We start from the raw sequence: 24,702 nt of genomic DNA, 5'->3' as shown, positions 1-24,702 counted from the left end.
CTGAACATCGACACTGATATGCTCTTGACCTGGAACTGTATTCTTTCCTTGACTTTAAACTTATTTTCTCCTGTCTTTATTCTCATGACTATGACCTTTCCTTTCATTTCTTTTTACAAAATTAGTCAGGTCTTCTTTATTCAAATGAAATAATATTTCTTCCCTTTACAAAGCTATGCCCTCAAGTTCCCAATAATTATCTTTCATCTCTAGCCAACGTTGTCAATATTATTGATGAGTTCAAGTTAATTTCTGCCCTTCCATTCTATTCAGTGATTCATTAACTTTGTCAAAATAAAAATTGCATGCTATCTCTCATCCTACATAGCCCTCTCCAAAACAAACAAACAAACAAAAACCTTTAAATAATAAAATGTTCTTTGGAATTTCCAAATCATTAGATACTGATCAAATTATTTAGATATTGTCATTAAAATATTTTCAAGAGCTTAAAATTGCATACATAATATATTTACAACAATATTCAAACACAAACCATGTTTTGTTATCAAACATATTTGTGATATAGACTATTTTCTTTTAATTAAAGCATATATATATATACTCAAAAGTTTCTGCCAAAAGACCTATAGATAGCATTCTCTAAATGTTTTGTTAAATCTTGTGTGATACACAATTCCATTCAGTTAACAAATATTAACCTAATACTACCATGTTATAAAATCATATTATATGTATATGGACTCTTATACTACTAACATATGCTAATCTTAAATATCTATACAAAAAGTGATGAACATACTGATTTTTCCTTGGTGGCAATCCTTCCCAAGCAATATTTTAATTGATTTGAATTATTTTTGGATGCCCAAATGTGTTTATAAAATATTTTCATGCTACATTGCATTTTAGTTTAACATTTTATGATAATGAATGAAAATGAAAGACAATAAGCTTTATAAGTCTGATTATATTTGAAAAATTAAGACAGTGGTAGGTCATCCTATGTGCCAAAAATCAGTGAAGATTTTAGACCCAAGCAGATGGTCATATGGCCAGTATTATTTCCTTATGTTCTATTTTGTGGTAAAATAAAATTATTTAGTACCATGTCCAACATTTTGTAAATATACTATTGAATATTTTTAACATTTCTTCTCTGTGTGTGTTTTATTATTTTTATAAATTAATTTATCTATTTTAATTGGAGGCTAATTAATTTACAATATTGTAGTGGTTTTTGCCATATGTTGACATGAATCAGCCATGGGTATACAAGTGCCCCCATCCTGAAATCCTTTTCCACCTCCCTCCCCATAAAATGTGAAAATAGAGTATGAAGATCAGTGTTACAAATTTTATAAAATGTCACTTTTAACTTGTTGTATAAGAAAGTATGTTTGAACTTTCAATATTATATTCATAATTAATAAGTTACTGTATATCACATTAGCATTTTTCTTTAAAATGGATTACTTTTGTTTTCTAACAAATAGGCTTCATGCAAGTGAAAATCAAATTGTTCTAGTACACATTTTATAATAATTTTATAAAGCAAGTTATTTGGAATTATTATATAACATAATCAGAAATATTTGAATATAAGGATTGATCTAGAGGTAAAGAACCTGCCTGCCAGTGTGGGAAAACTAAGAGATGCTGGTTTGATCTCAGGGTTGGGAAGATCCCCTGGAGGAGAAAATGGCAACACACTCCAGTATTCCTGCCTGGAAAACCCCATGAGCAGAGGAGCCTGGTGGGCTACAGTCCATGGAGCTCACAAAGGGTTGGACACGACTAAAGTGACTCAGCGCAGCACGGCACAGCACAGTGTTTACTATTCTTCTAATAAAGAAATGAAATTGATTTTGTTTTATACCTCAAGTTTTAATACACAGCAATTTTAACTTAATCAGCAACTACCTTGTTTTGATGATTGACAACTTCAGGATAAGTAGTTTTAATGAACTCACATAGAAAAATTGCCATATTTTTGGAGATATAGGGAAGAATTTATTCTCCCTCAATTTCTTGAGATTCTAGTTTGGATTATCTCAAAATATAATCTGAAACTAATCAAGACATTGTAAGATTTTACCAATAAATTCCTAAAGTGGGAAGAAATTATATCAATGTGGATATTTCACCAAATGTCCTTTTATTTGCAAAAGAATCAGATCCATAAGTAGGAACAGAACCTAAATATCAGATTATCTTTATAAATTTATAGAATAAGAATGAAATTTTCAAGTAATACATTTTGATTACACATATGTACAGATCAAACTTATTCACATACAAAACACAGCAGAAAAGAGTGATTTTATATTTGCACAGATTTTTTGAGAAACATAAATGAAGCAATATGTGAGAAGTTGCTTTGTAAAACATACGATGTTGTAATTATTAAAAAAAAAACATTATTAGTAATCTGTCAGAATAAATACATACAGCAGAATTCCTAGAAAGATTTTTCTTATAACTGAAAATTGTATAAAAGGCATTTAACTATCATTATACTAATTTACCTTTTAAATTTTAACATGTTATGATTTAAAATCTGTTGTCTTCTAAACAATTTGTTCTCTTGTCGTTAACAGTAAAAATCTACATATATATAACTACATATAGACAACATTAGAAAATATATACTATGAACTCTTTTTGAAGAAAATTATTTATTTATTTTTTTCTTTTTGAAGAAAATTATTTAAAAGATAAAATCTAAGTCACAGAACTTTTCATTTTTAAATCTCCTTTAGTTTGTATGGCAATAGTTTTTTGTGCAAAGTCTACTTGCACATATAAAAATATGCAGAAATGCTTTTACTTAACCAAAGTCTATGTAAAAGTAGCTATTTATACCTTCATAATTAAGGTTAAGTATCTAATTACATTTAAAAATATCTCACTATTCAGCCAAGTAAGACATATCCATACAGTAGAGTCAAATCACAATTTATAATTTTATGATAAAACACAGCTACCATTGTTATTAATAAGTAAGAAAGCATGAGTTGGATTTAGGTTTCATGATAATATAATTAAAAGAAATATGCTCACTTATTGCTTGGTATTTATGCTAACCTTTTAGAGCTGCAGGCTATTTACCATATTTTTTTTCATAATTTTCAAAGATTAATTCTCACAGCAAATTATACATTAAAGCAAAGTTATAACCTCATGTCTAATAGTACCAAAATTAACTTTGAATTCCCTGAATCTCCACACTTTATTACTATAAAATGTTTTTACACAAACACACACCCACAGAAAACACACAAATCAGTGAGAGATTTAAAGTACAATAACTCCTTTGTATTTAAAAAAAAAACATTTAAAAAATTTGTTCCCCCTCTTATAAGCTATACCAACATATTGTTTACTTAATTACATCTTGTTTTCTTATAATAAATACACAATTTGTGATTCATTGATTATTAAAACTCTCTAGTAACACAAAAACATTTGGTAATATCTAACCAAGCTATGTAAGCACTGAATCTTTGACCTACTAACCCCATTCTGATGAATTTGCCCTGAAAGTATAGCTTTTGTTGTTCAGTTGCTAAACTGTGGTCATCTCTTTCCAACCCTGGAACTGAGGCACACCAGGCTGCCCCGCCCTTCACCGTCTCCCAGAGTTGGCTCAAATATGTTGAGTCAGTGATGCTGTCTAACCGTCTTGTCCTCTGCCGACCCCTTCTGCTTTTGCCTTCAATTTTTCCCAGGATTAGGGTCTTTTCCAATGAGTCAGCTCTTTGCATCAGGTGGTCAAAATATTGGAAAGACCCTGATGCTGGGAAAGATTGAAGGCGGGAGGAGAAGGGGACGACAGAGGATGAGATGGCTGGATGGCATCACCGACTCGACGGCGTGAGTCTGTTCCGTTCAGTCCCTCAGTCGTGTCCGACTCCTTGCGACCCCATGGACTGCAGCACGCCAGGCCACATGACTTAGCAACTGATCAATAACATGGCTATATGTACACCCCTATATATATATATATATATATATATATATATATATATATATATATATAATTAACATTAATATTTAAAGCTTATCCAAAAAATAAATTCAGCATAAAATTTCTCTATTGCCGTGGCAGCTTGCTCAGCCTATAGCTGGGAATCACCAGAGCTAGAGGACACAGAAGCGCTTTCTGAGTCCATAGCATCCTTCTGGCCTTGGGCCCGACTGTCCCCCGGAAAGCCCGCTCAGCGTGCGCCCTCTGGGGTCTTGCCCCCTGCCTTGTCTCGTTTTCTCTTGTTCCTCACTATGACACCAGAGGTTAGCTCTCTGATATGTCCCCTAAACCTTGCCCAGACTCTGCTTTTAGAACTCAAGCTCAGGCCATTTTGACAAAATAACAAGAATTTCTAATAATTTATATTAGAAATGATGCTCTTATAGTAAGGCATCACTATGGGAAGTAGATAGTTATAAATGAAAAGCTGATGTGAGACGCCTACCTAAAACCAAAGTCAAATCCTACAGAAGTAAACATTCTTGCAGAATTTCTCAATGCAAAATTTAAGTGTTCGTGCTTCTTGTCCAGCTAGGGAGTTTTGTCATGCGTACTAACCAGGAACTCAAGGTTTATAAACATAGGCTCATGTCAAGTGCAGATGACCATTGTAATTAATACATTAAAACTGATTCCCGTGTAAACTTTTATTCTCCACAGTAACAGTTTAATTATTTCTATATTAAATTATCCACTTCAATTCCCCACCATATTTTTTCTTAAATATAGTTTGTTTATTGATCCTACATTTTCTCTAGTAGTAAGCCATATAGAAGTTTTCTAAGCAAATATTTTATTAGTAAAAGTTATGTATATTAAAAATAAAAAATAGCCACTAGTAGGATTGTTGTTAATTTTTTAAAAAAAGTTTTCCAAAAGCTTACTCATCAATGTTTTCAGATATTTACTTTCATTATGACATGCATGTAAAAGAAAGAAACTTTTGAACAAAAAGGTGGGCAAATTTCAATCAATAGATCAGGGGAAGAAATAAAAAAATAATAACAGTGTTTCACTTTGGTCTGAAAAATTTGGCTTATTTTATACATGAATTACAGAAAGGAGCAAATGCTGATGTATAGATTTAAGTTAAAGTGACGCCCATATTGATATAAAATATTTGTTCTAATTTAATTCCTAATTTATTATATATTTTTTCCTTTAATAAAAGTGTATATATCCAAATGTTTAAATTTACCTTTTTCAGTCCGTTATAATACATACAAATCTGGAGGTGGGAGATAGAAAGTTTTCTCTTTGGCAAAATCACGTGTTTAAAATTGGGGGAAACCTTCTGATTTTAAACTCTTCCTTCAAGATAAAGTGGGGGAGAAAAATTAAAAACCTTGAGTTAAAAATTAAGTTTTTGACAAAACTACATGACTCCTGCCAAGAATGAAGATTTATTCGTGAAAAACCTGAGATGAACAATATAAATTGCTATTAAAGGGAAATGAAAATTCAATAGTACAATAATCAAAATGATACTCTGCAAAGAAAATATTACCGCTTTACTACCTTCATTTTGTTCTTCTTTCACATATTCCTTAATTTACATAAATAACTTGTTATGCAAGATATTGTAGCTTCATTTCATTGAATCTTCCTTTCATTTTAAATCTAAGTTGTAAGTAAAGTTCTAATTAGTATGCTTGAGATTTTACAGTACAGTCTGACAAGCTCTGTTTATATTACAGGAAAAACAGAAATTGTGTTTTTAAGAGCTACATACTCTATAAAAGCTATAACTTCTCAGAGCTTCTTTATATTTTCTCGAATGATTAAAATCAAATGTGTACAAGTTTAAGAGAAATACTACATATTTTTTAAACGACAGTAGAATACATCAGATATTATAAGGCTATTTTTTACTCCAAAAATTAATGATCTACATTTTGAGTAGATGATTATTTTTGTAAGTTTGAATCACATTAAGTTCAAAACAAATCTGAAGAATTATACTTCCAGGAATATAGAACAAAATATATAAAAATGAATACCCATCTTACACCCTCACTCAGACTTCACTGGTCTCCCATCATCCATTTTTTAAACACCCTGGTGATGTTAAAGTTGTAGACGGAGAAATTAAACAACTAAAATTTGGAATTCCACTTAAAGACACAACTACTTTATTGAAATCATTAGAAATATTTAAAATGCGGCCAAAATTTATATTTTTATATAGTCACAAATTTTCTTCCAAATGCAGAAAAGGACCACCATAAACCACCAAGCAAGGGGAAACAAATAGCCGGAGACACCAGCAGTAGAGAGGGATTTCAGTTAATACTCTCCCTCTTCAGTGCAGCCTGAATCCTGTCTGCTGCCCACTTACAATATGTCTGCTGCCCACAGTATAGAAAGAAGCATGGAAAATTAAGGAGGAAACCTACCACCATTCTTCAACTCGACATGTAGGTGGGGACGGAAAACAGCGGCTCAGCGACCACTGAGTTTGAAAAATATACTTAGCCATGACTGAGAACTGATATTATGATGATAAAGAGAAAAGAATGGAGAGATAAATGGGACTTGGTAGAAAGGATACTAAAGGATATTTAGTCACTTAAAGAAAGAGTAATTTCCTCAGATTTCAAAGCCACAAAAATATGTCTGAGCCAAGAAAAATGAAAAATTCAGTATTTTTTTCAGTAGTCTAATTTTTCATGGGTCACATGTCATCTTCTCCATTCACAACTATCATTTGTAAGTTTTTCCTCAACTTTTAAAATAATTGTTTAAAATACATTTTTCTGTACTACCTTTAAATTTTCTCATGTTGAGATTAAATTTATTATATTAAAAGCAAAGAACCATTGCTATATTCCCAATTTGTAATATTTGAAAATAAAATTTTCCATTGTCCTCAACTCAAACTTTTAAAAGGCATTTTAATAAATGTTATACCCTTTTCCCTCATGAGTTTTTAAGGCAATTACCCACATTTAAAATCTATTATTTTCCATCCTGTATTTACTCTCAGTTCAGTTCAGTTCAGTCGCTCAGTCGTGTCCAACTCTGCGACCCCATGGACTGCAGCACGCCAGGCCTCCCTGTCCATCACCAACTCCCGGAGTTTACTCAAACTCATGTCCATCGAGTCGGTGATGCCATCCAACCATCTCATCCTCTGTCGTCCCATTCTCCTCATACCTTCAATCTTTCCCAGCATCAGGGTCTTTCCCAATGAGTCAGCTCGTGGCATCAGGTGGCCAAAGAATTTGAGTTTCAGCTTCAGCTCCAGTTTTTCCAATGAATATTCAGGACTGATCTCCTTTGTTCTGTCAACACATGCACGTGGCCTGTCTATTCCATACTCTGTGCAGGGGTAGGCACTGTTGGTATATTTTCTGCTGGAGGGAGACTTCCGCTCTAGCTTGGGAAGTGGGCAGTTACAGCCACCACTATCAGGAATGCCCCATCCCCATCTCAGTGTAGCCTCTGTCAGGAACCCCGACTTCCTCTGCCCTCCCCTCCTCCATCTCCCTCCTGTGTCTCCTAGTTCTCAATCCCTTCTCCTTGTGTTCCTCCTTCTCCTCCCATTTGTTCTCCCGTCTCCTCGTCTTCTCCTTTTACTTCCATTCATATTTTACACTAGAATCAAGCTCAATAAATTAGGGACCATTTTTCCCCCAATGCAGTTAGACAAACTTTTGTGATTTATGTAGAGCCAGATATTGATCGGGAAGATCCCCTGGAGGAGGGAACGGCAATCACCCCAGTATTCTTGCCTGGAAAATCCCATGGACAGAGGAGTCTGGTGGGCTACAGAACTTAGGGTCCAAAGAATCGGACAGGACTGAAGCAACTTAGCACACACAGCACACACACACAGATATTGATTACTGATGCATAAAAATCGAAATAATTGGTAGCCATTTTAGCAACTTTCTGAGTTATGTACCAACCAATTTGTTATTCAGTCACTAAGTCATGTCCGGTGTTTTGGGACCTCAAGGATTGCAGCACACCAGGTTTCCTTGTCCTTCACTATCTCCCAGAATTTGCTCAAATTAATGTCCACTGAGTCAGTGATGCTATCTAACCATCTCATTCTCTGTTGCCGACTCCTCATCCTCCTCTCAATCTGTCCCACCATCAGGGTCTTTTTCAATGAGTCAGCTCTTTGCATCAGGTGGCCAAAGTATTGGAGCTTCAGCATCAGTCCTTCCAATGAGTATTCAGGGCTGATTTCCTTTAGGATGGACTGGTTTTACCTCCATGCAGTCCAAGGCACTACTCTCAAGAGTCTTCTCCAACACCAAACTTTGAAAGCATCATCTTTGGCGCTCAGCCTTCTTTGTGATCCAACTGTAACATCTTCACACGACCACTGGAAAAACCATGGATATTTGGACTTTTGTCTTCAAAGTGATGTCTTTGTTTTTTTACTACACTGTCTAGGTATGGCATAGCTTTCCTTCCAAAGAGCAAGCATCTTTTAATTTCGTGGCTGCAGTCACCATCCGCAGTGATTTTGGAGCCCAAAAAAATAAAGTCTGTCACTGCTTCTATTTTTTCTACATCTGTTTGCTATGAAGTGATGGAACTAGAGGCCATGATCTTGGTTCTTTGAATGCCGAGTTTGAAGCCATCTTTTTTCATTCTCCTCTTTCACTTTCATCAAGAAGCTCTTTAGTTCCTCTTGACTTTCCGCCTTTAGATTTGTATCATCTGGATATCTGCGATTGTTGATACTTTTCCTGTCTTCTTGATTTCAGCTTGTGATTTATCCATCCTGGCATTTCACGTTATATATTCTGCATATAAGTCAGATAAACAGGGTGACAATGAACAGCCCTGTCATGCTCATTTCCCAATTTTGAACCAGTCAGTTGTTCCATGTAAGGTTCTAACTGTAGCTTCTTGATCCACATGAACGTTTCTCAGGAGACAGGAGAAGTGGTCTGGTACTCTTGTGTCTAAGAATTTTCCACAGTTTCTTGTGACCCACAAAGTCAAAGGCTTGAGTGTAATCAATGAAGCAGAAGTAGATGTTTATCTGTAATTCTTCTTCTTTCTCCATGATACAAGTAGTGTTAGAAATTTGACCTCTGGTTCCTCTGCCTTTTCTAAACCCAGCTTGTATATCTGAAATCCTAGGTTCATGTACTGCTGAAGCCTAGCTTAAAGATTTTTGTGTATAACCTTACTAGCATCAGAAACGAGTGCAATTGTGGGGTAGTTTGAGCATTCTTTGGCATTGTCCTTCTTTGAGACTGGAATGAAAACTGACCTTTTCCAGTCCTGTGGCCACTGCTGAGTTTCCCAAATTTGCTGACATATTGAGTGCAGCACTTTTAACAGCATCATCTTTTAGGATTTCAAATAGCTGAAATTCCATCACCTCCACTAGCTTTGTAAGTAATAGTGCTTCCTAAGGCCCACTTGACTTCAAGCTCCAGGATGTCTCACTCTGTCAAGTAGTAATAACAAAATATGAAGGGATCTAGTATCTAGATTTAGACAGAAAAGTTTTCAAATATAAAGAAATATAAGAACAAATAGTGTGTGTGTATGTGTGTGTGTGTATGTCTTCCTTTAGGGATCTCTGGCTTAGTGATGTAATTTCCTTCACCGTGCTACCTGTTCAAAGAAAACTCTCCAAATTATAGCATCAGTTGTCCTCAGGAAAGTCTCTTCACTTTATTTCAGTATGTTTTGGGGATTTTGGTTTTTATTTCTCTATCTTACTCCTCTTACTCTTTTTCTACTTTGTATATCTGTTTTGTTTTTTTTTTTCTTGATTTGGTTTATTTAATGGCTAGCAAGGCATTAAACAGTAGGTTTTAAACAGATTAAGATGTATTATACTGAAGCAGATCTTCAAAATATTCAGAAAAATAAGCTCACCAAAAAGGTAAGTTGAAGCTCAAACCTCCCAGGCCCTGCACATGTGACCTTATCTGGAAATAGGGGAGGCCCTCATCCACTAGGGCTGATGCCTGAGGAAGTGGAGAAGAGACACTGAGACACAGTCCCACACGCAGGATGCCGAGTGAAGACAGAGGCAGAGAACGGAAGGACACGTCCTCAAGCTTAGGAAGGCCAGTGACCGCCTGCAGCGCCGGGAGCTAAGAGGCAAGCAGAGAACACTTTTTCTCTTAGAGCCTTAGGAGAGATAATGGCCCTGCTTTCAGATTTCTACCCTCTAGAATTCTGAGAGAATGAATTTCTGTTGCTTTAGCCCACCTAATTTGCCGTATATTTTTTTACATCAGCTCTAGGAAACGAGTGCAGCAGGGCTCTAATAGTTCAGTTACCTAAAATGGAGTAAAACGTGAACATGCTGGACTCTCAGTTGTGTCCAGCTCTTTGTGACCCCTCGAACTGTACCCACCAGGTTCCTCTGTCCATGACATCCTCCAGGGACGAATACTGGAGTGGGGAGCCATTCCCTTCTCCAAGACATCTGCCTGATCCAGGGATTGAACCCGGGTCTCCTGCACTGCAGGCAGATTTTTTACCATCTGAGCCACTAGGGAAGCCTAACAAAAATAGAGTGAAAACCTCTAAACAGAAAATCAAGATGTCCCTCTATGCATACACTTAATCTAAAATTTGTGAGCATGTAAAAAAGATGTAGAAAACTTGATACTGCTATTCTTATAAAGGACTATTACCAGATTGTTCTTCATCTAGCATTCGGGAACTTGAAAAATGTTGATGAACATGGCTCAGTCTGCCTATTTGGTTTGTGTAAATAATATGGATAATGGTGAACATTTGATTTATTCCAGATGCCTGCTTTCCTCTGAAATCTGGAATTTTGGCACCTGCTTGACAGAGGGTACCTATATGATCAGGCCTCAGTCAAAATCTTCTCAGCGGAATCTCCAATGGTTTTCCATGAACAGAGTTATTGTACATCTTGTTGTTCAGTCACACAGTCGTGTCTGACTCTGTGGCCCCATGGACTACAGCATGCCAGGCTTCCCTGCCTTTCACTATCTCCCTGTTCAAACTCATGTCCATCGAGTCAGTGATGCCATCCAACCATGTCATCCTCTGTCATCCCCTTCTCCTCCTGCCTTCAATCTTTCCCAGCATCAGGGTCTTTTCCAATGAGTTGGCTCTTTGCATCAGGTGGCCAAAGTATTGGAGCTTCAGCATCAATCCTTCCAATGAATATTCAGGGTTAATTTCCTTTAGCATTGACTGGTTTGATCTCCTTGCACTCCAAGGGAATTTCAAGAGTCTTCTCCAGCGCTAGATTGAAAGCATCAATTCTTTGGCACTCAGCCTTCTTTATTGTCCAACTCACATCCATACATGACTACTGGAAAAACCATATGTTAGCTATATGGACCTTTATACGCAAAGTAGTGTCTCTGCCTTTCAATATGCTGTCTAGGTTTGTCATAGCTGTTCTTCCACGGAGCAAGCATCTTTGAATGTCATGGCTGCAGTCACCATCTACAGTGATTTTGGAGCCCAAGAAAATAAAGTCTGTCAATGTTTCCATTTTTCTTCATCTGTCTGCCATAAAGTGATGATACCAGATGCCATGATCTTAGTTTTTGGAATGTTGAGTTTTAAGCCAGCTTTTTCACTCTCTTTCACTTTCTTCAAGGGGCTCTTTAGTTCCTCTTCCCTTTCTGCCTTTAGGGTGGTGTAATTTACATATTTGTGTTTACTGTTCCCAGCAATCTTGATTCCAGCTTGTGACTCATCCAGCCCTGTGTTTCCCATGATATGCTCTGCATATATGTGAAATAAGGAGGGTGACAATATATAGCATTGACATACTTCTTTACCCTTTTTGGACCAGTCTGCTATCCCATGTCCAGATGTCCATTTATAACTGTTGCTTCCTGACCTGCATATAGGTTCCTCAGGAAGCAGGTCAGGTGGTCTGATATTCCTATCTCTTTAAGAATTTTCAACAAATTGTTGTGATCCACACAGTCAAAGATTTTACCATAGTCAATGAAGTAGAAGTAGATGTTTTTCTGAAATCCTTTCCTTCTTCTATGATGCAATGGATGTTGGCAATTTGATCTCTGGTTCCTCTTCCTTTTCTGAATCCAGCTTGTACATCTGGAAGTTCTTGGATCACATATTGTTGAGGCCTAGCTTGAAGGATTTTAAGCATTACCTTGCTAGCATGTGAAAAGAGAGCAGTTGTATAGTAGTTTGAACCTTCTTTGGAATTGCCCTTCTTTGGGATTGGAATGAAAACTGACCTTTTCTAGGCCTGTGGCCATTGCTGAGTTTTCCAAATTCGCTGGCCTATTAAGTGCAGCAGTCTCACAGCATCATCTTTTAGGATTTGAAATAGTTCAGCTGGATTTTCATCACCTCCACTAGCTTTGTTTTTTGTCATTGAAAGAAAAATATACTCATGTGACTTCTCATGGGAGGCAGGAAGCATAGTGACGCCCACATGGATTCTCTAGGTTTTTTCACTTTTTTCTCTTACGATCCAGCTATCTGTCCTTAAAATATCCTTATAATAAATCTCAGTCACGCATATAGCTATATGCTAAATCTTTTGAATTATTATATCAAATTTCTAAACACAGGGATACTGTTGGGACCCTAGAGGCAATGACACATGAAAAATTTTGTAAATATATTCTTCTATTTTATCTCAAGAAACACCCATTTAATTTTCAATCACATATACCCCAAAATATATAGTTATATGCCTGTACACTTGACTGAGTATTTAGAGTTTCATTAAAACTACAAGCCCCTTTCAGTTAAATTCTGCTCTATATCTTTTAGTTGTCTGTGCAGTATATTTATTTTCTAATTTTAATGTCATCTGAATAATGCTTAATTTAAAAAATGTTACTTTTAAAATTTGACTGCTAATGAAAACATTTTAAATGTCCTTTAATGTGTAATTAGTCAGCAACAGCAAAAATGAGCATTTATGTGGAAAATAAAGTTGCATTTAAAGGGAAATCTTAATAAAACTTATGCAAAATGTGTTTCTTTTCAATCCCCACAGTTTAAAGACAGTTGCAGACTAATGCACTGATATCCTATTAGATTACAAAGTCACCCATGACCCATTCATTTCATGACCATCAGTTTTATATATGATACCATTGTGCTTCAGCAACCTTGAATGCTTTTGGGATATAAAGATGTCCTCTTAGGAGCAATCAAGGCTTCATCTGTTATTTTGGTCCTTTCTTCTCTCCTATCCTCATCCCGTTCTCGATATGCCACAAGCAACATACCCCATGTTGTACTAAGCTTGAGTTGGCCTGGAAGACTACCTATGGTCTACCACTGAAGGCTTCTCCTGTTTTTTCTCTGTATTTAAGACCGAAGTTAGTATCTGTCTGTTGGCTTGACAATATAACATTTTCTACACTCTGTTAAATTAACTCAAAATTAATACAGAAAAATATCAATCAAATTCCACTTAATTCCTTGTGATAATTAACTTTAATTTTGTAAATGTTAAGATTTTCATTTAAAAACATTTCTTTAATTAAAACTCTTTTTGTTGTTGTAGGTTCCTTTGTAACTTGAGGGAGTGGTGTTTTGGTTGTTGTTGTTTGCATGTTTGTTTTGTTTTCTTGTTATATTTTTCCAAAATTAAAATTATGTAAATTAGTAAACAAGAATTAACAAGTAGAAAAATAGTACATTTTTTTTCAAACAGCATTTCCACAGACGCACATCACCATTTCATCTTGACTAGTTCAGTCATGGTTACTGTAAGTATAGATATGAGGATAATAGTAGGTAAAGACGAGAAAAGATTTTAATGAATAAGGTAATAAAGGGCATATTTGAGGAAGAAATAATTTCCTTATTTGAGAAATAGTCAGAAATAAATTAATGACAGTATTGTGATTAGATGAACTGGCCAATGTGAGGTTAGATACTCAGAAGTCAATTATTTTATAATAAAATGCACTAAATGAGAAGAAAAGAGGAATCTTTAAATAGTTTAAATAGAAGTTCTCTGATGAGTTGGCCTGTAAATTTAGGAAAAGCCTAAAGCAAACCCTTCCCTGATGTTTGCCCTTACATGTTAATTCTTTCCCAAACATTTTACTGTCAGCACCATCTGGCTTTGTCAGTGTGATAAAATTTGAAAAACTAAGTCTGTGTCACTATCTAAATACTGAATTATGTATTTTTTGGGGTCTGGTTATCACTTAGTTTGCAGTTCGCAATAGCACTACATAGTTGAGCAAATTTATGTGGTATAAAGATAAAATTGAATTTATGTTTTTACTTTTTATGTTTGATTGTCAGAATAGAGATTGTCATGAAACAATTACAGCTAAAAATCTTGTGAAATTCTACCTGAAGACTTTATTCATTTGTTTTGAGTGTGGTTTGGTCTCTTCTCTGTTACCTGATAAAAGGAAGCAGGGGAAGTAGACACTTCCCTTTGGTTCAGACTGGTTCAGATCATTAGTATGATCATTTATAGCCCTGGAAAATTTGCAACATTCAAGGGACAAGTGTTTAGCATTGATCAAGTTCAAAAGAAGCAGAAAAGCTTATGGAATGAACTGGAAGAATGTGAAAAAATTAGAAAGAAAATCAGGAAGAAATGATGTTATGGTTTCCAAGAGATTTCTTTCAGAGAGAATGGAGGATTATAGTGTAGAAAGCTACATAGAAGTGACATCAGAACTATACTGCAACACTGATCATCATTGACAAAAGACTTTCAAACACAGTCTTGTCTGAAAACCATGGTTTTTGGTGAATGAGTCAGAAAAGAAAGATTTCCATCATAAGAAAGGCAGCTGTGACTGGAAAGAGACTACTAATGCATTAAGTAGGTGTGGGGACAGGTTAGAGGACACTATTATCCTATCTTCTATTGCTTAAACTTAGCAGGACAAAGCCTTAAGTATGTTTACAGATTTGAAAATATGTAGAAATAAGGTTTTCTGTGGTTGAATAAATAAATCTGAAAAGTTAATAAAGACAACATTTCTGTGCTGGATAAAGGTGATAAGGTCAGAACTTACATAAGGATCTATTCTTCTACTCAAAGACCAGTGATATTTATATCTCTGAAAATATGAAAATTCTATAAAACAGACATGGGAAGGAATTTCCAAAGAGTGTCAAATCTGGTCTGATTTTGAAAGTGAGAGTGAAAGTATTAGTCACTCAGTCCTGTCTGACTCATTGTGATCCCAAGGACTGTAGCCCATCAGTTTCCTCTGTTCCAGGAATTCTCCAGGCAAGCAAACTGGAGTGGGTTGCCATTTCCTCCTCCAGGGGATCTTCCCGACTCAGGGATTAAACCCAGGTCTCCTGTATTGCAAGTGGATTCTACTGTCTCAGCCACCTGGTCTGATCTTATTCCTCAATATTTTGCTTAGACTAGTTGCTATGAACATTAGAAGTACTCTTCCTTTGTAAGCATAATGTTGGCACATAGTAGTGGTTAAGCTCATGGCTCTTGTCATGAGCCATTTTTAGAGAAATAGAATGTGATGGTGAGAATTTTTGTGTCTTTTGGGTACACTAATAATGTGTATACCTCTTTCCTTGGTTCAATGGTCTGTTGGTTCTGTCTCTCCACTTTCTACCTTGCTCAAATATAAGGAATGCTCATTTCTCTTCATCACCAGGGTAGTATTTAAATGTTCTGAAAAGGATCAAGGCCTCATTCTTTGTATCCAATTTATAATTTATTGAAAACAATACTTTGCTTTAAATAAATTCTAGACAGCCCTTTTCCTCATCCATTTCTTTTTAGTGTTATAATGTTCTCCACTAGAGATAATTCAGAAATTCCCTATCCTACACCTGACTGCATCATATTCCCAATTTTGTCACTATTAATAAATTATATATAGAAAAATATTAATAAAGTTAAACTAAAATAATAAAACATATATTGGATTTTAATCCTCAGCTTCCAATATACTTACTCAGAGACATTACATTGTCAAAAAGGTTCATCTAGTCAAGGCTATGGTTTTTCCAGCAGTCATGTATGGATGTGAGAGTTGGACTCTAAGGACAGCTGAGCACAGAAAAACTGACATTTTTGAACTGTGGTGTTGGAGAAGACTCTTGAGAGTCCCTTGGACTGTGAAGAGATCCAACCAGTCCATCCTAAAGGAGATCAGTCCTGGGTGTTCATTGGAAGAACTGATGCTGAAGCTGAAACTCCAATATTTTGGCCACTTGATGCGAAGAGTTAACTCATTTAAAAAGACCCTGATGTTGGGAAAGATTGAGGGCAGGAGGAGAAGGGGATGACAGAGGATGAGATGGTTGGATGGCATCACCGACTCAATGGACATGAGTTTGAGTAAACTCCGGGAGTTGGTGAAGGACAGGGAGGCCTGGTGTGATGTGGTTCATGGGGTCGCAAAGAGTTGGACACGACTGAGCGACTGAACTTAATACTTATTCATGGGCTTCCCTGGTGGCTCAGATGGTAAAGGATCTGCCTGTAATGCAGGAGGCCAGAGTCCAGGGTCAGGAAGATCCACTGAAGAAGAGAATGGCAACCCACATTAGCATTCTTGCCTAGAGAAATCCATGGACAGAGGAGCCTGGCGGGCTGCAGATAGTTGGACATGGGATTGCAAAGAGTTGGACACAACTGAGAGATTAATACACATACCTCTAATTTAAACTATTTTGATATTCTAATTTTACTGTTTTAAAATGATTTGCTATTTTGAAAATTTTTTCTAAGTGGTTTTAATTCTTGTCAAAGATTAGAATTTTCCCAAATCAATTTCCTAATTTCAATATGCTTCTAAGCATTTACTAACATTTTTTGATAGTTGTACATATTTATATAATTGTATAGCATATCTAACCATCCTTGAAAAAATATTTGTTTTTGTTTTACATATCATTTCTTCTACTAGATAATAATCTATTAGTTGTGACTGTCTATTCATATTTGTTAATCCAGGTCATAGTCAAATGCCAAGAATATAATAAGCACTTAATTAAGTTTGTTAAATCAAGCACTAGATTTATTATTTTTGTAACACTTTTTGTTAACTGCTTTTCCCAATAAATATTGTCTAAATTATCTTCCTTCTGTCTCTGATATATCTTATGTACCAAATAAGCATTATTATTATTTTTCTTTTTTGTTGATTTCACCTGCTTTTTTATCACAATGATTTATATATATATATATGTGTGTGTGTGTGTGTGCGTGTGTATGTGTATATATATATATATACCTATATATATATATAAAACTAAAGGTAGAACAAAGAAAGCTTTTTTAAAATGGAAGAACTAGAGGGAAAGAATAGGTAAAGGGCATTATTACTAGACCAGTGACTGTCTGGGTGTTCCTGATCGATCAATCGTAAACAATCTGCCTGCAATGCAGGACACGTGAGCTTGACCCCTGTGTCAGGAAGATCCCCTGGAGGAGGAAATGGCAACCCAGCGCACTCCAGTATTCTTGCCTGGAAAATCCCATAAGCAGAGGAGCCTACAGTCTACTGTGGCTCTAGTCCACAAAGTTGCAAAGAGTTGGACATGACTGAGCAGACACACAGAAATGATTATTTAAAAGATGTGTGGATTGTTACTCAACTTGTGCCTTTTAAAGTTCATTTCACATGAATTTTTTTCTAAACTTAGCTCAGTAAAATGCATTAAAATGACAGAAGAAGTACAGTGGCTTGTACGGAAGTTTAACTTCTAATTGTGTAGAATACTCTTTTGGAAACTCTAAGAAATACAATAGTGATCATTAATGACTGTATAGAAGCTGTCAAACATTCAGAGCTGTGATGAAAAGAGATCTGTGTTTCACATTTGGGGAGACAAATTCTATTCAAATACCTTGATGGACTGAGCAAATTTATCCTCTCTGAAGTCTAGTTTCCTATTGCTAAAACAACAAAAAAATAATAATAATAAGGGCTAGTTTTTAAGGTCAAATAAGATAATATTTGTGCTTTTTTTTAAACCTGTGACTACATATGTCTATATACTTATATATATATCTGATTTGAAAATATGATGACTTTATGCTCTAACTACCTCCACCTAGTTACAACGTAGAAACAAGAATATTTTCAGTTGTCTTGATGCTACAAGAGAGAAGGAATAAATATAGACCTTTTGTTTCACTTGTTCCTCTGTTCCACAAGTTCCTATAGACACAGAGGTTTGCTCTCTCTTGTTGAAAAATTAGATGCCTAGAGCTCCCCAAGTTATCACCCCTCAGGCCTCATATAAAATAAGCACCCACCTTGCATAAGGGCCCATATCTGTGCCTTACATCATCTGCTTTCATTCCAGAAATGTCTGTAATCTAACAGAGGGATGTACATGCTTGTGTGTTAAATTGCTTCAGTTTTGTCCTACTCTTTGAGACCCTGTGGACCGTAGCCCATCAGGCTTCTGTCCATGGGATTCTCCAGGCAAGAATATTGGATTTGGTTACCATGCACTCCTCCAGAGAATCTTCCTGACCCAGGGATCGAACCTGCATCTCTTATGTCTCCTGCATGGGCAGACAGGTTCTTTATCACTAGTGCCATCTGCAAAGCCCCTAACAGAGGGATGTATCTGCCTTTAAAGTTATTACTTGCATTGCTAGTAGATTGTTTATAGATTGAATGCGTAGTTCCCAGAGGCTTATTTGGACCAACTCTCCAGTGCAGAAACTCTTATTGTCTCATGGTTTCAGAGTCTGTAAAACAAAATTTTGCAAACAGAAAAACAAAGCAAAAAGTGGTTGGCATATGGAAAGTCTCTTTGACTTTACAGAGTGATCTGATTGTTGCAATTTAGAAAGGGGTATCATGTTGAGGTTTGAGAGAAAACAACAAAATTCTGTAAAGCAATTATCCTTCAATTAAAAATACTTTAATTAAAAAATGGTTGTGATTAGAAACATTAGGTTTAACTTTAGCAAAGCTTCTACTATAAACCATCAGTGAAATCATTAAAGGAGCTTGAATGTTAACAGAAAAATTCATCTTTACTGCTAACTGGTAGCATACTTCTGAGAAATCAAGAAAGTTGATTCATTCTGAATAGCAACCTTCTCATCTTAAAGCTATAAAACTGCTTTCAACAGCTTAAGCCAACAAAATTCTCTTATCAGTACTTTTCAAATAATATCATCTTTCAAAAAGTCAACAATAGTATACAATGTACCTTTCATAAATGTGCAAAATGTTAAGTCAAATCTAAAATGAAAAAGGGATATAAGAACATGTTTATAAAATGAACAAAAAAAAGAAGGGGTTGTATGCTAACAATTTTGACCTTAGTTTTAGGGAATGTCAGTGGCTAATCTGAATAGCTAGACATATTTCCATATGGATGACAAGCCCTACACACTTAAAATAACATTGATTTTATTTTGTAGCCAGGCTTAGTATTTATTAAACAGTTTAGTTTTTATTATGACATATAATTTAACTTTAAATTACTTTATCTGTTCTAGCATTAAGCTTTCAGAAAATATGGTCTATGCATTATTACGAATTTCATGACAGTGTTTGTGTTACCTTAAACTTTTATCAACATAAAATTGTGTCTCACTGAAGTGATGCCCAAAAGGCAACAGAATTTAACTTTGTAATCTTTGGAGCATGGTATAAAATCTATCTTTCCAGTTCAAAAGACCATAAGTCAGTACATTTCTTAACTGTGGTGTTTTATTGCTCTTTGGAGTTTCAGTTGTTTTGCAATATTTCAAAATATATTTATATTCTCAGAGACTTAATCGCTTGCAATGCAATCTGTACAAGTCCTTAGAGGTAATTTTGGGAAGAAAATCTGAAAGGCATTGCTGCCAGTAAGAGGGAAAAATTTCCATCCAGAGAAAAACACCAAGGGTAATATGTTTTCTTTACAGATCCAATAACATTTTATGAGACAACTTTGTGAAAGCAGATATTGTCTGATTTTTTTTAAACAGTCATTTGAATAAACAGAATGTCCTTACTGAAATGTAAATTTATAATTAGAGTTTCATGTGTAATGACTATATTAATTCTTATTTAATAGCTTCTGAACAGAGTATAAATATTCATTTAGTGAATGTATTTATGAAATCTTTTCAATTAGACATTTTCAAGACATGTTGCAGGCTTCATTTTGGCTACACAGAAGTGATTAGCAAGCATCAGTGGATACTCCCTGGTAGTTCCAGAGAGAAGTTTAAAAACAATTTGCCCTTTTCATAACCTGGCCAGAAACTGCCTAGCTATAGACCAAGTGCTCTGGTATGCATGGGAAAGTTAGGTAAAACTACACTAAATATTAGGATAGTATCTAGCTCATGCAGTTAAGAGACTGCGTCAAAGAAGAGAAAATTCTTTGAATTTTGCTGTCTTAAAATTATGTTACTGGAGAATGTTTAAAAATATATTTTAATTGCTGAATACCTACTGTTTATAAGAGGTTGCAATAGCAGAAGACATACTGATTTACCTTTATCTTCCCTTGAATCTCACACACACACACACACACACACATTCCTATATAAACCTTAGGAGTGTATGCACTGCGTGTGTTCACTAAACAACTGTTAGCATATGCACACCCACTTCCTCTGTATGCCATCATGTAACGAGATGCGCTGATACAGCCGAGGCACTGATACAAACTGATACACAGAGTAAGTGCATGCGCTCTGCTTATTCGCTCGGGCGCGTGGCCCTCTTTGTGGAACCATGGGGTGTAGTCTGCCATGCTCCTCAGTTCATGGCATTCTCCCGGCAAGACTATTGAAGTGGGCTGCCATGACCGCCTCCGGGGGGTCTTCCCATCCCAGGAATCGAACCCTGGCAATTGCAGGTGGATCCTTTACCGTCTAAGCCACCAGGGAAGCCCAAGAATACTGGAGTGGATAGCCTATCCCTTCTCCAGGGGGTCTTCCTGATCCACTAAGTGAACCTGGGTCTCCTGAATTGCAGGTGGATTCTTTACCAGCCGAGTTACCAGGGAAGCCAGACTAAGTGGATATGCAGTTGTTTAGTGAACACACTACATACACACTAAATAAAAATATATGCATATGCGTGTGTGTGAAAGTCACTCAGCCATGCCTAACTTGTGATCCCATGGACTGTAGCCTGCCAGGTTCCATTGTCCATGGAATTCCCCAGGCAAGAATACTGGAGTGGGTAGCCATTCCCTTCTATAGGGAATCTTCCCCACCCAGGGATTGAGCCCAGGTCTCCTGCATTGCAGGCAGATTCTTTACCATCTGAGTAACCAGAAAAGCCCATATGCATATATATTACACATGTAAAGTAGTGTGTGTGTGTGTGTGTGTGTGTGTGTGTATACATATGCTAAATAACAAGTTGTTTAATGTATACACATACATGCACTATAACACACAATATTTAAGTATAGTATACATACTATATGGTATATATGTAGTGTACTATAGATATTGTATAAATAAAAATTTGAATAGTAATAATACTCACATCTTTTGAGCTCTCACACTTGATAAAGCTACTACTCATGCTTAATCTTAATTATATATCTACTTCTGAATTTCAGAATCAAACCATGGTTTGATGATAATAACCTCCCTTGTGCATCTGGTATTTGGAATGCACTGTGCTAAGGATCAAACACAAATTTATTGAGTTGTCAAAATAGAATGCATGACCGACATTGCTATTATAGTATTATTTGATTACTTCAGAAAAAAATGTTCTAATGTGTTGTAGAAATTTAGCAAATTTATTCACCTAGGAATTATTGGAGACAAGATTCAACCCAAAGTTTATATGATGACAGATGATATCTTCTTTTCATTAAACCATTCCTTCATAGAAATTTTCCAAAAGTCAAGCCAATACAAAGTTGGAAAAAATTTTCGATTTTGCTCAGTAACATATATTCTTGGTGCAAGAATTTAAAGTTTGCTTATTTTTCCAGAATCTCAATTTCTTAACATATAACAGAAATATCATTAATTTATTTTATATGGTAGTTGCATAATAATTACTAAGAATTAGTTATAAGGACTTTTAATAGTAGAAATTTTCAATAACTATTACAGAGTTTTACTGTATTAAAATTCTATTTGTGTAATCTTTGCTTAGATTATGTGGCAAATAATTAAACATTGAAAGAAAGGGTAGAAAAGACTCACTAAAGAATAAGGAGAAAATGGCTCCAGCGGTTCTGAAAGAAAACAGTCAAATAAATACCTGTTTTGTCCATTTCACTGAAATTCTTTTACTTGTTTATTTATTTTTTGCCTTATTAGCATTCCTCTGTAACAGTGTAGAAATAGATTTCAAAGGGAGAAAAATTACAGTAATCCAATCTTTGGTATTTGAAACACCTTTTTCATGTAAATCATGTAGTGAGTCCAAAGTTTCCCATTTCCTTTTGCAGTATTTTCTTATTCACCTATTTCAACTATTGAAATCTTTGATTTTGAAGATTTTGACATCAGAATAGTAGTGGAGGTTTTACAACCTATGGGCTTCCCAGGTGGTGTGGTGGTCCAACTCAGGAGACATAAGAGACTCAGATTTGATCCCTGGGTCAGAAGATTCCCACTCCAATATTCCTGCCTGAAGCATCTCAAGAACAGAGGAGCCTGGTGGGCTACAGTCCACAGGGTCACAGAATCAGACACGACTGAAGCGACTTAGCACACTCACACATTCAATCTATGCCCCTCACACTTTTCTTCTGGAAGCAGGAAGGTCCCTAGGTCTTTCTTGGCAATCTGATTTGATCTCTGCATATTCTCTTGTGGCTCACCTGGCAAAGAATCTGCCTGCAATGCGAGAGACCTGGGTTCGATCCCTGGGTTGGGAAGATCCCCTGGAGAAGGAGAAGGTTACCCACTTCAGTATTCTAGCCTGGAGAAATCCATGGACTGTATAGTCTGTGGGGTCAAAAATAGTCTGACAGGAATGAACGACTTTTACTTTCATTTTCACATCGTAAGTAACTAAATATCAGTGACTAATATGTATACAGACTCATTTTTATCTAACTTAATATAATGCTATATAGCTACTCTAAATTTATGTTTCTTGCTGAACGACAATGTTTTACATTTTAAATATATTTATGTTATTTCATTAACATGCAATCCATGGTTAGATATTCTTTTATGCATTTTGCATTAATTATGAAAAAACACATTTCTGTAGACAGCAGAAAGAGAAAACTATCTAAGATCATTTTCACTATTGGATAAAGGCACCCTTTAATTGAGTAAAAATTTAGGACACTTAAAAATGAAAATATTTTATTTCTTATTTGCAAAGTTTCTGGTATATATACCATACTACTCAGAATACATGACAAATAATTTATATAATAGGTTAAATAATTTAAATGTATGTAATAATGTAATGTCATCATTATGATTGTAGAGAATTATAGTCTAGCAAAATTCCTTATTGTATTAAAGGGGTATCTGCATTGCCAACCTTCCTGCAGCAGAGATCAATGCTCTAGCCGTTCGGGTCTCCCACGGTGCAGGCAGATTCCTTACCATCTGAACCACCAGGGAAGCCCACCAATATGGCACCATCCCTCAAAGACACTAGCTACTTCTCGGCAAGTTTATGAAAAAGGATCCTTTTTTATCTTGAAAGAGACAGTAATTCATCTTGACTAGAACTGACACATTTTGCAAGTATGGACTTCCCTTTTCTGCTTTCAGTATATTCACAAGCACCACTGTCCAAGTGCTTACAGAGTGTTTGGCGTCTCAATAAAAAAATTGTGCAATCACTCCTGTGACCAAGAAAACTAGAATACACAAAAGGAGGTGTGGTCATAGATCCAGGAGTGTGGAAGCCACGGTTAATATCACATACTGCATCACCAAAAGTTTGCCAGCCCAATAGATGATGAAACAATTTTTTGAAAGCAGACCTGAAGCATCAGCCAAAAAAAGATACATTGTAAGAAGTGGATGAGGTATAGATGATAGGTAGGTAGACAGATTGATAGACGGATAGAACACATGGATACGTGGCTCTGGGGAATCCGAGGAGAGAGGAGTGACTGTGTCTACTGCTTTCTTTTAAAATTACCCCAGAGGAAAGTTCTATCCAGAATCTTTGCGGAAGGTCTCTGCCTACTGAGAATAACTTACAAGAAGTAAGTGGATCTAGCGGTGTACAAGATAGACTGTGATATACACTAAGGCACTCTGCTTAGATCCTCTCTTCAAGGCCAGCGTGTATATCCCCTATGCTCTGGGAATATTACAACAACTTCTCTTACTAGGAATTCCTCCCAGTCACAAGGAACTGCTTCAGAAAAATCATATGCTCTGCTAGGGAGCGTCCTGTGGCAATGACCGGTGCAAAACTGCAGTTGGAGACGAGTCTACAAGACCATCTAGCTCTCCACATAAGACCAGCTGAAGCTCCAGCTGTCATGGTATTGAGAGTCAGCTTCTCTCTCTTTCCAATCTGGTCTCCCTTACTTCCTCACAGGACTGTATTTCAAAGCCCTCCCCAATAAATATTCAGCATGCAACTATGTCTTTTGAGTCTGTTTCTAGGGAAACCATGCTGAGACAATATACTTGAAAAATTCTGTCATAGCTAATCTTCTTGCTGCCATTATTTAAAAAGAAAGCATTGCTCTTCCGCCCACTGTAACATCCGAAACCAAGTGAAGGTGTTTATTCTACACCCATGAGCTCTTACGTGCTCCTACACACATTCCAGTGACCCTTTTGAACTTGCGATTCTTCATTTGTTGGCAAAAATGCCTGGTTTATTAAAAACAAGTAGCTTCTTAAAATCAAG

The sequence above is a fragment of the Cervus elaphus genome, chromosome 21 (genome assembly GCF_910594005.1).
Source record: "Cervus elaphus chromosome 21, mCerEla1.1, whole genome shotgun sequence".
NCBI lineage: Eukaryota > Metazoa > Chordata > Mammalia > Artiodactyla > Cervidae > Cervus > Cervus elaphus.
Note: the sequence above shows the minus strand (reverse complement) of the source record.